This window comes from Culex quinquefasciatus, chromosome 1 (assembly GCF_015732765.1).
Source record: "Culex quinquefasciatus strain JHB chromosome 1, VPISU_Cqui_1.0_pri_paternal, whole genome shotgun sequence".
Classification (NCBI taxonomy): domain Eukaryota; kingdom Metazoa; phylum Arthropoda; class Insecta; order Diptera; family Culicidae; genus Culex; species Culex quinquefasciatus.
In genome coordinates this window covers 66,660,824-66,677,710 of record NC_051861.1, presented here as the reverse complement: position 1 = coordinate 66,677,710, position 16,887 = coordinate 66,660,824, and the positions used below count along the sequence as shown (strand labels likewise).

Below are 16,887 nucleotides of genomic sequence, written 5' to 3'. Positions count from 1 at the left end.
AATTTCACTTGCGGATCGCCGATTCTTCCCCAACTTGACATTCTTCTGGATTTGCCTTGACCGCAGCTTCCGGCTTAGGTGTTAATGTTTTTCTGAGGCGGCCGTGGCAGCATCTTGGTTGTGTTGGACTTTTGTTCTCGACGAGCTGATCAAAACCCGGATGCGACGCCTTGGCGACGATCTTGGATCTCCGACGAATTGATGTTTACCGGAGTACGAGAAAGCGTGGGTTTGTGGAGTACGAGTACGAAAAAACGGGACTGCTTCCGTGGAATCTACGGAAGCCACGCGTGACCAACGGAGACGCATGGTTTCCGGCGGGATAAGATTGGAATATGTTTGTTGCTTGAAAAAATATATATCATCAATTAACAATTGGCAAGAATTTACAAATAAACTTTAGATTTCAATAATAATAATAACAAAATTTCAAGAAAATAAGATTTCAAATATGTATTTTTGAACTATAAAAGAAAAACTAAATTCATGAACTTTCAAAACTTAAACATTTAAAAAGAATTATAAATAATAGATGTCTAGATAGAGAAGGATTTAAATTTAAAAGCTCAAATTATTGCAATTAGTTTTGAAAGCCGAGAATATTATTATTTGAAAATTGTACCTAATTTAAGAATGCTAAAAAATTCTAAAATTCTAAAATTCTAAAATTCTAAAATTCTAAAATTCTAAAATTCTAAAATTCTAAAATTCTAAAATTCTAAAATTCTAAAATTCTAAAATTCTAAAATTCTTAAATTCTAAAATTCTAAAATTCTAAAATTCTAAAATTCTAAAATTCTAAAATTCTAAAATTCTAAAATTCTAAAATTCTAAAATTCTAAAATTCTAAAATTCTAAAATTCTAAAATTCTAAAATTCTAAAATTCTAAAATTCTAAAATTCTAAAATTCTAAAATTCTAAAATTCTAAAATTCTAAAATTCTAAAATTCTAAAATTCTAAAATTCTAAAATTCTAAAATTCTAAAATTCTAAAATTCTAAAATTCTAAAATTCTAAAAATCATTTTTTTTTAATTTTTAAAATTTTAAGAAACTTATTTGATTTTCAAATGCCTAGAATTAAAGAAAAATAGAATTTTTGAAATATTAGAATTCAAAAATATAAATTATTTTAATTTTAGAATTCATAGAATTTACAATTTTGGAATTTTAGAACTCATATTTTTTAGAATATTAAAATTCAAAATTCCAACTCGTGCGTCCAACGTTTTGGGAATTTCAGAACTTTATATGTTAGATGTATTTATAAATTGTGTATTTAATTATGTAATTAATTTAATTATATATTTATAAATTGAAGAATTTTAGTATTTAATTTAATTTCATTTTTTTAAATATCTAAAGACTTTGAGAATTTGAAGAATTATTAAATTCTAGAATTGAAGAATATTAACAATTTGCACAATATCAAGAAATAAAATAAATTTAAAATATTGCATTTTTAAGTTCTGGAATGCTAGAATTTTACAACTTTACTTACAACTTTATAATTTCAGCGTTTAAGTTTTTTTTTAAGTTCTAGTATTTTAGATTTTTTTTATTTTTCAGTTTGGAATTATTGGATTGAAAAGTTGAGAATTTGTTATGTTCCATTCATCCTGTTTTTAATTTCGATTGTCCAATTGCACTTCCAGCACACCTCCATCGTTTCTAAAACATGACTCGCCAGTTCCATTAGGTATGCGTCGCAACCTCCCGCGGACGGTAATACACCAAACACCAACCGCTTCCACGATCGCAAACTGGTTCCTTTCCGTCCCGTCTTCCGGAATGGCCCGCCGAGTAAATAATATTTCCCGTCCTCCTCCTCCTCCGCCACGAAGACCGAAATCTGGAATACAAGACACTTGATTCGGTCGCTCGCCCACTCCGGCCGGAACTTTCCGGCAGAAAAAGTAATTGAACCTAGTAAACAACTTACCTATTAACTTTCCAAAATCCTCCAAAAGCCTAAAAGCAACAACATCTGGTTCGACTCGGTTGCAATCAAGCCCGAACAAGATTAACTGAAAAGAACTGTCAAACTGTTTGCGTCGACGATAATCGACATCGAAATCGGTTGAAAAAAAAAACCATGTCGAGCATGTTGAGTGCTTGTCGTCCGTTTGTCGTCCTTTCGACCAATCGATATCGAAACGGTAAAATCACAACCGCGCGACAACTCGTACGACGTGCGACATTTTTCAAACAGGGTAACGACAGCTGGATCGATTAGGTTGCAATCAAGTCCGAACCTGGGATGGGATAAACAAAGAGAAAAAAACCTATTGTCAAACTAAACCACTTTCAACATGGCCGCTTCTGTCAACCTAAACCAGTCCTTTCTTATGAGGAGAAAATGAGAAGTATTGTAATTTGAGTTGAAAACAAAATAAAACGAATTTAAATCAATTTCACAAATAATTTTTAATTGCATTAATAAGGCTAGTATGCAAATCGGAAGAAAAGGGGTCAAGAAACAGCTTTACGAACAGCAGGACAATGGAGAGGGAGCGATTTCTTGGGGCTTTTCTCCACCCTCTCTGACTGACTGCCCATTTGATTTTTTTCTTGACCGGTTCCTTCCGAAGTGCGTATACCGCTATAGATTGATTAAAATATTTTCAATTGAAAGGCATTTATTTCTATCGTACACCGAATGTTGACATATCAGCATTTTCATTTAAAAAAAAAAAACAATACATTTCATGAACCGACTATTCTTTTGCCCATTTAAAACTCTTGTTATTTTTTTGCGCGTTACATTGAAATGTCATCTAGATTGAACAATATTAAACCTGTGCTTCCCATGAAATTAAAATGTGGCGTGAAGAAACAACATTGTAGAACTGGATTTAAAAAGCAAACAAAAATAATGGCCACAGTTTAGCCTATTTGATTTTTTTCGCACTTTTTTATTTCAACACATTGCCACAAATTGAAAAACAAACTTTTATGCTCTTTGAAGTGAATGAATTGGGTCCTAAAATGAAGCTTAGGTTGCTGATATTATTGTTTGCAGCGATAAAGCTTCTTTTTCTGAGTACAATAACCCTTTGTACAACCACAAAGAGTTTGAAATGGATTTTTAAATCAATTTTGAAAAATTATCCTCGCGGTCCTTCTTGACAGAAAAGCTCCTACTTGACAGCTCGTTCCAAGGGGACCATAGTTGATCCATCGAAAAAATGTTGTCTTGTCAATATTTTTTTGCATTAAAATGAAAAAAAAGTGATCAGAAACGGTTTTTAATCGTGTTTTTTACCGTTGTAAATAAAAATTGACTTAGGGCTTTAGTACCCAATTGGTTCAAATTTGAATTTTTGCCAGCCATTTCTTTCGATTCTGACACCTTAGGGCGTGCGACCCAAGGAATTTTAACTTTCTTTAAAGTTGAGTAAAAATTGCCGTTGAATTCGACGTGCTCCTCTTTGGGGAACTGGGAAAGATTTGTTTACTTTCTTTGCGTAACGGGACAACGACAGGAGCAGATAAAAAAATCTCCTCCCATTTAATGACTTGCAGGCTCGCTTGCAGGCTTTTAAGGATTTTTTAGATTGATGTAAGAAAACGCAATGAAATCGTATTGCATTTTTCACATCCAAATGAAAATGAAAAATCTTTCATATAAAAAACACATTAAAAATTGAAGAAATGAACATTTTTTTACTCATCTTTGATTTGCCAACCATTTCAAGTAATTTGTATCCGGCAGCTCCTTATGAACGGATCCACCGTAAAACGATGGAATATAAACTCAGGATTCTCATCCCACGTCCAACCACAAATTTTAACAGCCAAATTCAAAAAAAATCTGCGAGGAGAAACTAAACAACAAGTCATCCACATGCTTGAGCACTGAGTTGAAAACATCATCAAGAAAATTTGAATTGTCAAGCTATCTGAATCACAGATTGCTGATATTTGTTTTCGAACACGAATTTTCTTGCAAAAAACAGAAGAAGAATACAAACGTAAACACTCAATAAGAAGACTCTATCCAGCCGTCCCGTCCCAGGTCCGAACAAGATCAACTGAAGAGAACTGTCAAACTGTTTGCGTCGACGATAATCGACGTCAAATTGAAGGAAAATCGATCGAAAAAACTATGTCGAGCATGTCAAGTGTTTGTCGTCCGTTTGTCGTCCTTTCGACCAATCGATATCGAAACGGTAAAATCAAAACCGTGTTACAACTCGTACGACGTGCGACATTTTTCAAACAGGGTGGCTCCGCGCCAGAACTTTGAGCTCCGAACTAATTTTATTACAAATCTTGGTAATCGGTTTTGAGTGTGTACAAATTTTGACGTTTTGAACGTCACCCAAGTCGCGACAGAAAAGTAGTTTTTGTTATTGTTTTTTTTTGTCGAATCGAGAAAAATTTGCCAAACAGCAAAAATTAATCCAAAAGCTCGTGGCCAAGAAACGTCGCCCGGCACAATAAAAATAACGGACCTGCTGCGTAAGATTTATGAGGTCGTTGCCGATGTGGCACGCAACCTGATCGACGACAACGGTAGCAACCCGTGACCGGAGTTTCTGCACTTTCCGTTCCAGAGTGGGAGTGCCCCGACCGTCCAGCTTCAGGAATCGGCTCAACGAATTTTCTCGTCGGTGCTGGAAATCCCGGCAGCATGATCAGCATCTGCATCCTGATAAGCAAATGTTAGTCAAATAACTGGACCATTCATCCGATCTTTCTGTTGCACGACAAGGAAGATAACGTCCATCGTCAGTTTGGTTATTTGTTGCCACGGGTGATTATGATTCCGGCCGAAAGTATCGACAAGGTGATAGTTTCACTGTTGGAGAATGCCCCGGATACGGTGCGCAAGAGGGTGGAAAAGTACTTGACGTCGTTGGTTTCGTTGGTGCTGCAGATGATAACCGACCTCGAGGACGACGAAAAGTGGTCCGTGTCAAATGAGACCGCCGATGATAACACGAGTGACAACAACATGATAGGCAAGTCGGCGTTAGATCGCTTGGCGTAGGTTTTGGCGGAGAGGTAATTTTTCCGCACATTGTCGGAAACATTGCAAACATGTTGAATAGTCCGGACTGGAAGCAACGGCACACCGCTAGCTAGGGTTGCCACAAGCAGATAAAAACCAAGGATACGCCATTGGACAAATGGCCATCGACAATCAATTCATCCCTCGTCTGCTCTCGATGACGTGCAAAATTCGCGAGTGCAGGCTCACGCCAGAGCGACTCTGGTCAAGGATTAGGATTGTCCTAAGAAATCGTGGTGCGTTACATGGACGGAACTGGAGGCGATTCTGACCACCAAATTAAAATAGCTAGTCGGGAAGGGCACCAAGTTGGTGTTGGAACAAGTCGTGACGATGATTGCATTGGTTGCGGACACTGTGGAGTAGTATTATGACGGATATTTGACAGGATGATCATACAAAACGGCGATTTGCGACTGCTTCGCGACAAGACCTTCAAGTGCATCTAGTTGGTTGATCGGCAAATACACCTTCAAAAGGGGGTGCGTCGAGTAAAACTCCATTAACTCCTCGGAAGTCGTCGCTTTGTCCTGGTTCCACGTTCTACAGAACAAACTTTCGGCGCCTTGACATCGTACGTAAACGGTCCCTTCACCGTGTCCAGTTCGTGCGTTCAATTGCCACTAACGCAAGCTTCCGACAAATGTTCTTGTGCAATTTGTTCTGCAAATCGATGAAACTAGCGTACGAATCCTTCGTAAAGGTCACGTTCCACAGCACGGCCGCCACCGCTAACGGACGAATCTGCTTTGTAGGCTCTGTAAATACCAGCTTTTGCGGGCACACTCCGCCGGTGCAACCTTCGTAAACTCAAATTCATCTTCCCCAGAAACACCTACAACCCCTGAACCAGTCTTTCTAGGCAAAGCAGATCGTACCGGTTGGCCGGAATACCGATCTGGTCAATCACATCCTCCGAAGCATCCTTGGCCGCATCCACAGCGCCCTGCTCCTTTGTGATCATCTGTTTCTCCATCGTGACCTCGCCCAACTAAAGATCAAACTCGCAGCACAGCTTCTGGAACTCATCCGGCATGGTGTTGCCCAAGGCGAGGTTTGCCGAATCATCACCATCGCGAAATCGTGTCATCTTAGACCACTCCCCCCGCACCCCCTTATCATATATTATTATAGAATTGTAAAAGAACATGGTTCATAGATTATACAAAAAAAAAATAGATTTAAAAAAACTTAACGTGCAAGCTAGCCTAAACTTCCAAGCTCGAGAAAATAGAAAATTTGTAAGGAAGTTCCACTTTTTTCTCGAGCTTGGAATATTAGGTGTTAGAATAATTTGATTTTCACGCTATTTCTGGAACTTCAAAGATGCGAATAATTCTGGATCTGCATTTTCTCAGAATATCTTTCTCCTGTTCTAAATATCGATTTCAAAACATTTGAGATGATCGAATAGACCATGAGCCGCTAAAAGATACGACGGTTGACGTTCTGATTCTTGACCTGATAATCTTTTGTTAAACGGTCGTAGCCTTTTTTGGATATGTGCCTTCAGTTGGCTTTACAGAGAATTCTTGTTGAACGGAGACTAGTTGAATATGGCCGTCACACTGCAGCGTGTGATGACGACGAGCGGACCACGGCTGGCGCCAAAATTGTAATTTTTTAAGGAACAAATCCAACATTACTTCTCCAGGACCAACTATAACGGGAGAAAAAAAAGTTAGGTTAGAAGTAATTTGAGTGTAGCACAACTTCCAGTCAAACCTATGATCAGCTGGAACTTGTGTATCCTCAGCCCGTTCTTCGACACGGTCCACATGCGCATCTTGTCCGGCTCCACCTTAAACGCCTTTGAGAACAGCACGGCCAGCTCCGTTGGCTCTTGCGCACCTTAAACGTCCGGTACGTGGCCGTGGCCGGATTGAACAGATCCGACTTCTGGTATATCTCCGTATAGTCTTCCAGCAGCACGTTGATGTTCATAAATTTGGTCCGGCGCTGCTCGTCCAGCCGCTCCTGCAACTCGTTCGAAATGTCGATGCTCTTGACATCTTCCAACACCTCGTGAATCGTGAACTTGCACACGAAGACCAACATGTACGCGTTGCTGCTATGCCGGATGTTAAGGTCGTTGTCGTGGCCGCCGTAGTTCTGCTCGATCGCCTCGTTGCGAGTGCACCGCGACACCACGTCGTCGTCAAACTTGCACCACTTGCCGTCGTTCTTCGGGTTGATGTACACCATGTAGTGGCCGCCGTGGTTGTCCCGGAGTGTACGAGCACGGCGTGCAAGATGTACGTGGCTGACGTGTCCTCGGGCTTCTGCCGATAATGGTCCTACGCGGTTCCGGAATCGTCCTCTTCCGACACAACTCTGACGTTCCGCAAACAGAACTGTCGACGTTCAACGCGAAAAATAGGCAAAATAGCAAAATTTAAGCCTCTGCCCCGATGACGGTCAATTTGTGATTAAGTGATTTTTTCCGTCACCAAAATCCGCTCCTTCCGCCCGTTCCGACGCTCGTTCCGGGTGTTCTCCAGCTGCACCAGCAGCGGCCCAACACGATTCAGGTCCAGCGGGTGGTCACGGCACCGGAAGAAACGCTCAAATTAGTTAAAATTGCGAAAAACTCTTGCAACACTTGGACGGAACAAACGTGCTTTTGTTTTGATTTGGTTGATTGAGAGTGACAGCTAGCAGGCGATGCACGCTTAACAGATTTAGAGTAAATGGCTGATTTTAATCAATGTTCCAGGCAAGGTTCCAGACCGGTGCTGGCTCCGAGCTCGAGGTTCCAGCACCGGCAAAACCGAAGTGTCACCCCCCCTAGGCTACACCTCACACCCCCGCCAATCCGTCCGATAAGCCAAACAGTCCTGGAGAAAGCACAACGTGCACCTCCACGTATGGGAAGACTTGCTGGGTTAAACCTGCTGAGAGGAACTTGCACGATCAAGCCTCTCGGAAAGCCTGGAATGAATTAGAACAGGAAAGCCAGATGACAAATATGTAAGAGGGAACGAGATGCCTTCAGTAATATTCCCAAAATCTGTTCGGGTAAATTCGTTACCGTCAACTGGGGTGAATTGGGACACATGGGGTGAATTGGGACAGCAGTTTTAACCATGTTAGAGCACAATATTTTGATTTTTCTGGTTGGTTTCGGATAGAACACACTCAGACCAACAAAATGTGTACATCCATTTCCAAATTTAAATCCTTTAAGTGGTCTTACTACTACTGTCCCTATTCAGACTGTAGTCCAAATTCGCCCCAGATGACGGTACTCGAAACTACGAAATATCTCAAGAAATTACGTACTTCCGTTCAACATTTCCCTAATGACGCTTTCTGAGGAAAGTTACAATTTCTACTCGTCCACTTGGTCCTGAGTCGCGGAAGGGGCAGCGGCGCCGATCCAGTAGTCTAGCCCCCCGGTGTGTTTAGTGACGGTAACTCGAGTGAAACGAGTGATCTGTAAATTTGTGTAGTTAATCTTTGTTCTTTCCTGTAGTGTCTAACCTTAGCTTAGCTAGTAGTTTGTGCGGTCCGATTCTGTGTGCGAAGAGGAATTAAAAGGTAAAGAACCTAGTGTGTGTGTTCGATGTGTGATGTGTGTTAATCGTCGCCAAACAGCCGACGACGGCGTTCTGTTCTAGAGTCGGAACCAACCGCCTCCTACCAGCTCGTGCTCGCCACACCGCCGCCCAAAAACCTTAGCCGCCCTGCTGACCCCGCGGTCTCAGCGATCGAGCCCCGGAAGTCCCCCTGGGATCCGGAAGGTAGACCACACGCTACACGTGGCTCCAGGGAGAGCCATCCATCGCGCCAGCCGCTGGTCCAGATTCGCCGCAGGAGTTCACCAGAATGTAGACGTCGTTCCACGTGGTCACGCGCCGTCCAGGTTCCCGAAAGAGGTGACCCGTCCACCAGGCCGGCCAGCCGGCCAAGCCCGATTTCAACCAGGCCGCCCCCTTAAGACCGCGAGTCTTTCATCTGCTCCAGAAGAATATCGCACCGCGTGGTGCACTAGCGATGCGTAAGCCAATCAACGAAACCGGTCCGTGAGTACTCAACTATTACGTAAAAACCGCATGCGTTACACCTGTGACCTCCGGGCTAACGTAACCAAGCCCAAGAGCAAATCCGCACACAGATAGTTAGTAGAGAGAGAGAACCAAGAAGAGAAGAGGAAACTACAAAAATGTAACTTCAACCTAGGTTAAAACATCAAGACGTTGTTAGCGTAGTTGTTTTTGGTGAACGAAATGTCTCTCTCGCCAGATTAGTTGCACGGGTCCTAAATAGGGAGACTGGTCGAAGTGAATTTGACGTACCCAAACAGACACGAGTTTGACGTATCCAAACGAGCATTTGCCTTTACGCCCAACAAAACTTATCAGTGTTGCCAAGCTCAAAATATACGTTGCCAGATCGATTTAGCCAGCTTACACCAGTCTCCCTATTTACACACAAAGAAAAAATACTCTAAATTTAAAAAGATCGTTCGTTGGAATAAAAGTTTGCGTTGGTGAATATTCGTAGAAAGTTCAAACTTTTTAATTTAAAAGTTGGAAAGTTTTTGATACTGCCATGCATTTCTGGAACAAAATCGTTGTATCGGTAAAAGGTTTTTACTTTTCATATAAGAAAAAACTTTTAATGGCAAGAATAAATGACATTTAACATTACAGTGATGATTTTCGAAAAATGTGAAGGATTTTATTTCATTATTTTAATATTAAAACAGTATGTTTTCGTTTTTTGTGTTGTATTTAACGCATCTGCTTTTTTTTTTTTGGCCATTGGTTGTTGATTCGGGAAGGAAAGTCGACGTTTTCCGGCTGGGAAGTGAAGCACCTGAACGAATAGTTCCCGAACACTTCGTCCTCCCAGGTGTTGCTAACTCGCCGTCAAAGTCCATCCGGAAGAAGCTGCACCGTCGCGAGATGAGCGTTTGCGGAGTTGCTGAAAGAGTTTGAAAGTAAATTAAATTGGCTAGACACTGAACACATTCTCAATACTCACCGGTGACTTCTTTGGTATTCCAGGTAGATGTTCTTGATCAGGTTCGTCGGATCTCGCTCCAACCTCTGGAAGTAATCCGATTACGACAGCTCCAGGGCCTACGGCTTTTGTACAGACGGTCCTTCCAGAACTGGTGCAAACTGTTCTTCCGGATGTTTAGGTAATACTCATCAAACATGTCCCGTACCGAGAAATGGACTGCGGACCCTCAGGACATCCCACACTGACCCGTCATCACTTCCGGCACATAATGCTGCTGATGGTCGTAAACCGCCGGCACCGAGTGCAACATCCGCGCTGAACACCTCCGATTATGCCGCTTCTCGTCGTTTCCCTCTTCCGTCGGATCCTTCTCCTCACTGTTAAAATTAACTTTTTCGTACTTGTTCAAAAAGCGGGTATAAATCTGCTTCAACCTCAATCTCGTCTACCCACCCCGGGCCACCACCACCGAATACAACCGGTGCAAATCCACATCCAGACCTCCGATCTTCGGCAACCACATAAACGGCGTCCTACAAAAACAAACAAAATCAATCACAAACGCCACCAAACACCAAAGCTTCCTTCTTACCCATTCCGGTCGTGAAACAGCTGCAGAAACAAGTGCAGGAAGCTGGCCTTATCCTTTTAAAAACCAGCATTTTGGACTTAGGCGTGGACGGTTACACGAGAACGACAAAATAAAACAAATTATACAGTCGGATTAAAAGTTAAAACTTTTAAACTAGCTTTTAAATCAGTAAGCAATGAGATTTTCAAAAACTGTAGCAGTAAAAGTTTTCATTTTCTAATCAAGAAAAAAACTTTTTATGTAGCAAATTTGGACCATCTTTTATTTCAATAGTAAGTTACTTTTGTCATTACAGTAATATTTTTTTGTGTGTAGGGTCTCTAGCAGAGGTAGGACAGAGAGTAACCGAGTGACTCAATTTCTCAAAATGACTCAATGTTATTAAAAGTTACTCAATTTTCCTCCTGAAATTTTGTATAGCCTGGTTACGGAATTTTCGAATGGTAACTTTGACAGTTAGCTGTGTATACAAACAAAAAGTGATGCTGAAGGTTCAAAATGTAAGTCAACTACTTGAGTAAAGATTCCGGGGATTATTACAGGTGCGGTCAATCTCGGAATACATCTAGTTGTCCAGTGGGAGTAGATTCCCTGCGTAAAGGGCAAATGTCATCTTTCTCAGGTCCGCTGCACAACCAAATCGGTTCCCACGGCTGAAGTTTTGCTCCTCAATCGACGTCTTCAGGAAGTTAATCTCTTTGTTCATTAAATTTTTCAAAAACATCCTTCAGGTCGGACACAGACTACAGGAAACAACATGCTCAACTCTCGGATTTATCTCCGTGTCCATGTCGTCTTGACCGCTGACGTCGGAACGGTCCCGCTACAGGTCATTCACCACCCCACCGGCCGCGGATTTTTAGTGTGGGTGATATCGGGCTCCGTTGCAAAGTTGGAGGTTGAAGTTTGTCTGTGGTTGAAGGTCGTGGTCAATGTCAGAGGGTTCGGGAGAACCGGGAGAAGACTTCGCTTCTACGAGTACATGCCTTTCCCACGATACGATGCTGATCTAGCTGAAGCGGCTCATGAGCGACCTGAATTGGTTCAAAAGCAAAGAAGTGCCACCGCGAAAATGCAACAAACAACGACTGTTTTCGATCTACAAGGAGCATAGAAAGTAATTCGAGTTGATCGACGAAGTGGACGTCGAGACGGAGCTGCGGCCCGAATCGCTTGATAACCGCCATCGCGGATCGGGGCATGATCCTGTAGCAGAAGGTGCAACGGTTCAGAAGATAGTGGACAAGGTCCGTCGATTCCCGCAGGCAAGGGACTTTCATACAAAAGGGAATTGCGAATTGGGAAACTAATTTCTTTTCTTTCTTCCTTTCATATTGTCGCCGCGGCACTAAACCGAATTGAGCGAGTTTAACTCTCGCGACGATTTTCTGTCGCGAAATATCTGTCAAGCATGTTTGGGCCATAGACTAATTAAAGACTAAACACTCAGAACATTTTTTTCAAAAAAAATATGACTTATAAGCTGTGAACCGCGTAAACCCACGTTGTACCGCATCGGCTCGCCCCCCGTATGACAGATTTTCTTGGCCGCACTGTTATTTTCGATTTTGCTTTGCGCTGATTTGCGCGCGCAAAACGAGTTTGTTTATGTTTTTATTTTGGCAAATCTGTTGACGGGTGGAATTTTTTTTGCCAACTTCTGCTTATAATTTCGTAAAATTAATTATCAGCATCACGCCTTCAAGCAATCGTTTTGAAACCGGTGCAGGTTGTTGGAGTTGGAGTGCACCAGGAGACATGACTGTGTCAGTCAGTCAGGTTCACGGCTTTTCATCCAGCAGGGTGCAACGGAAGTGCCCAACATAAAGAAAGTTACGTCGCTGGAGTGAAAGAGTGAGAAAAGATTCTTGATGGACATTTGTGTTGTTTCAAAAACAATTGTTACTTTTAGGTTCACTATTTCGTCAGGCTGTTATCATCCACAAAAATCAAGTGTAAAATAGCTATCACAAGAGGCGGGCAAAAGGCCACCGTCCGCAAGAAAAGGAAGTACAAGTTGGTACGTCCGGCCGCCAAATCCAAGATCCATTTTGTGCAAACCGCTGTGGAAACAGGAAGGTCTGTGCGCACCGTCTGGACGCCAGCAACTTTGCCTGGGCTTCGGAGGGATGCACGCTAGGCACGTCGTGATCGATGCCGAGCCGTTTCATCAGTGGTACGATAACCACTACCTGCAGCCGCAGGACAAGAAACGTGACCTGAAGGCCAGCTAGGAGGATGTATTAGCCAAAAGGACAGCAAGCATCTGCTTAAGAAGTACGCCTAGCGTCAGAAGACTAACAAGATCGATTCCGTCCAGGAGTAGTAGTTCAACGCTAGACGTCTGCTGGCCGTCATCGCTTCCCGACCTGGACAGATTGGCCGTGCCGATGGTCCTGATGCTGTTCTGGGCTGCGCGGGCGATGGATCAGCGAAGAGAAGCGGAAGGAGGACATCTTGTGTACGCGAGGAAAAGGTTCGGGAACTCCGATCGCTACAATCTTAAGGAAAAGCAAGTCAAACCAAAAGTATTTGTGAACCAAAATGTGAATGTGGTCGAATAAATTGAGTTAGAATGCAATCAAATACTATGCAATACTTTTAAATTCAGGCACAGTTCTGAAAGAAATCCATTCAATAGATGATGTGTTAAAATGTATGAAATAAAATTTGAAAATAATTCGTTATTTTATTACAAAAGTGAGCCAGCTCGCTCGCACGCGATTCGAGGTTTCCACCTCCGGTAATATTTAGTCGTGACTTGTCGAAGACCAACTCGCTCGTCTAGATGTTGATGGCTTTGGAGACGATCAAGAAAAATTTCTTGATCGGAATCGCCGGGGGTCATTCTTTCTTCTTCTTTCGTTCACCTCCGGGTATGCGCTGATTTATTTCGCCAGATTCATCGCAATTGGCCCTTTTCGGCGCTTATTCCGCCAGCCTGTCTAGATCTGTCCGAGTCGGATAGGGTTTGCGTCTGTATAATTAACCCCGGCACCTATCGGTTCAATTATGTTCGATTTAACTGACAGGTCCGGTAGGTACCGGTAGTTATCACCGTTATCACGCTTACCGCCATCGCGGTCAATCTCGACTTGAATCCTTTTGCTTCCGGTGGTTGGATGACCTAGGAGACGTTACATGACATGATCCGGCAACTGCTGATCAATCCGAAACCGATGCGTAAGTGGCCAATCGTTCCATCAGTGACTTGAGGTGAAAATGAACGGAAATTAAATGTAAATTGTGAAGAAAACTTCATGGCCATAACCCGGACCATACCGGACGGCGGCTAAGTTGTCGGTCGTTCCGGTTCTCTGATTCTACTTGGATGGCTAAATTACCCTCCCATAAAACTAATGTATGTGTTTGTAAAGATTCAAGAATCAAAACAAAAAGAAAAAAAGAAACGTCAGAAAATCACCAGTGTAGCCAGTTTCTGACATTTTGATCTGTCATTTTTGACAGTGAACCGGCCATGCCGAGGGGTCATAAAAAGGTTGAGTCATGGTTCAGATCCCACTGTGTAGTCTTTATTAGTCTATGTTTGGGCTGTTTCGAATCAGTGCGTTAGCTTTTATTGTTTTGATGGCTTGGTTTTGTTTGAAGGGTTGGAAAACATCGTGTGTTTAATTAGTGATTAAAATCATTTTAGGGGTTTAAACTAGCTGTAGAACCTAGGGGGTGCCACTTCGGTTCTGGCGGGTTTCTCGCGTCTGAAACTGCTGAAACTGCGTGATCGGCTCCGTCGACTCCAGATCCGATCCGAACCCACGATTTTTTTCCAAGAAAAGTTAACTAAATCCATATAAGCGTGTACCACTCAGCTGAGCTGTCAATCGTTTTGTTGTTTTGTTTTCCTCCAGTTTCATCACAAAGTGCGAACGTGTTCAAGTTGAAAGGTGTTTGGCCAACCGAGTCATTTCCACGGCGGCCAGTTCTCGCTCCAGCAAGTGCGTCTTAGAAGCCTTCCCTCTTTTTACTCATCCTGGACGATTTTTCCACCAGTCAGCGGGCAGCGGAACATCCGCCGTCGGTTTGATTACGCCGCTTCCGGTGAACCTGCTGGTGATGAGCGAGGCATTGGCGAAAGCGGCGCCGTGGATTCTTGCGTGGCAACAGCGATTGTGAAACCGACAAAGAAGGTAGGAGAGGTAGATGCAAAGTTCGGTTTTACCTTGAAGCAGAGCTTGCAAAAGGGCACATTGTAGAAGGGCCGGGAAGCGCAAAATAAGGTCATCGAGCAACTTGGGTGTTGTTGCAGTGGAGGTGCTTCGGGCGTGCCCTTATTTCGCCAAATGAAAGTATCTTGCGAACTAGATCCGGCTCCGATCGGCAAGAACATACCCGCCCCGATAGAGGAAATGTTCCAGGCCAAGATCCGGGGCATGATTACCGAAAGCGGCAAACAGTTTGTAACGTACTTCCGTCCACGAAGGAACGCTTCAGAAGTAACGCAACGCCCTGTTCGAAAAAATGCGAGTACGAGTACTAGCCTACAACAATCTAATTTAAGTATACATGACTAACTAGTCCTAACTCGTACCAATTCTCTCCCCTTCACAGAAGACAAATTCTCCGCCGACCAGACGCCTGTTCCGCCCTGGTGGAACTCGCACATCACCGACTCCCTGCCCGCCGCCAAGAACAACTTCCAGACCACGCACGGTCTCGTCCAACCACATCCGTCCTTTGGAAAGCCGGCCCATCGGCCTGCGGGATCCCATCGATCGCCAACCCCAGCCCCCGGTCTCCGTTCCGTCAGCTGTACTTTAGCACCAGTGCCACCCCCCGAACTCCGCCTCAATCCCAGCTTGTCCGCTCGGACGAATGCCACGAAGGAGAACCGCCGAGGATCTGCTGGGAGCGTAAGTTCATCGAACTTCCAAAAATCCACTTTCTCAAGACTAACCACCTTCTTCCCTTCTCTAGTACAGGCAAATAGGAGGTCGGTCGGAGCGATCGAAGCGCTTCAAGGAGGTTTGGTCCAAGCTGGTGGGCACGTGCTTCGAGGATGTTGGTGCAATGGACAAGGCATTGTGCCAGCTTAAGATTGGACTAATTAAGATCGCCACCACGGAGTCGGTCGAGGCTTTTCCGGTGACTCGGAGGAACGCATATTGGAGGTGTTCGAGCGGGCAACGTACTCTTCATCGACGAGATCAACGCCATCTCGGCGAACTACGTCAACGCGCAGGACATGAAACGACGAGTCGTTGTGCAGCTTGTAAGCAGCTTGAACGGGCTCTCGCGGATCCAAGGCGGTGACGAGGTGCTCGTCATCGGTGCCACCAACCGGCATGCCTGGATGTCCGATTTGGCAATGGTGGCAACGGCCAACGGTGACTAGCAGTCTGCCAACCGGATGTTGATCATCGTGGAAGGATCTCCGTCGTGAAGGTGATCAAGAATTACTTTTCGCTTCCATCAAGTTTGAACTCGATCGAGAGTAGCCGCCATCACAATTATCGTTTTCCAGCACCGCGCCCCGGTATGAACTAAAGGTTTCGCCACCGCTAGACGGATTTACCCATATCGTCGGACAAGGTAGCATTAAGCACCGAGAGTTCCTCGACGTCGCCGCTACATGAAGACAGCTGCAACGATTTAGTAATATCTCCTCACTCGGAGAGTCGCAGATCGACGTACAGCGTGGAGCTGAAGGCGCTACCGATGGGAAAACCGCTGACCAGTAGGTTGTCATAGATAAACAGCGTAACGCCGATCAGGAAAGCGAATGCGCGGTACAACAAAGGGTGCTGAGCGGGTGTTCAGCGGCATATGGCCATAGAGATATTTCTTTCATATTCTTAGCTGCAAAAAAAAGAATAAAATTTTATTTACTACAAAAATGCACACTCATGTAAATGTTGAGAAACAGTTAAACTAAATATTTGCTTCTGATCTTGCGTACTTTTGCGTACTAGGTTGGTTTTAGATGGCAGTCGTGACTCTTGTAACAAACTTTGGCGCACTCGGTGCAGCAGCACAGCGAGCCGGTCAGGCTTCTTATGATACCGAGTGGAGAATGATCTGGTTTGGGTTATCATCTAGTCACGAATGGACACGTCGCTGTTGGCGATTTGAGCGTCGCGTTGAACATAATGATGCCGGGCTAGTAGACACGGCACGTTACGGATAAACGTAGTTGGTGTTCGAACCCGCGCCAGATCCTCCGGAACCTCCCGGGCTAGTGGATCATGGGTCGAGGCTTTGTTGGACTTCGACAAGTGTCTGAGATCACAACAGTTGACTCTTTAGGTCTCCCTCCAACTGTCCTATCACGTGGCTAACGCCGATGTCACCC

At 43.8% G+C, this 16,887-nt stretch overlaps 1 pseudogene; it reads left to right on the top strand.

Annotated features, from left to right (window-relative positions):
• The first annotated feature begins 12,338 nt into the window (after nt 1-12,338).
• Nucleotides 12,339-13,102, top strand: LOC119770143 (annotated as a pseudogene).
• Nucleotides 13,103-16,887: the final 3,785 nt, after the last annotated feature.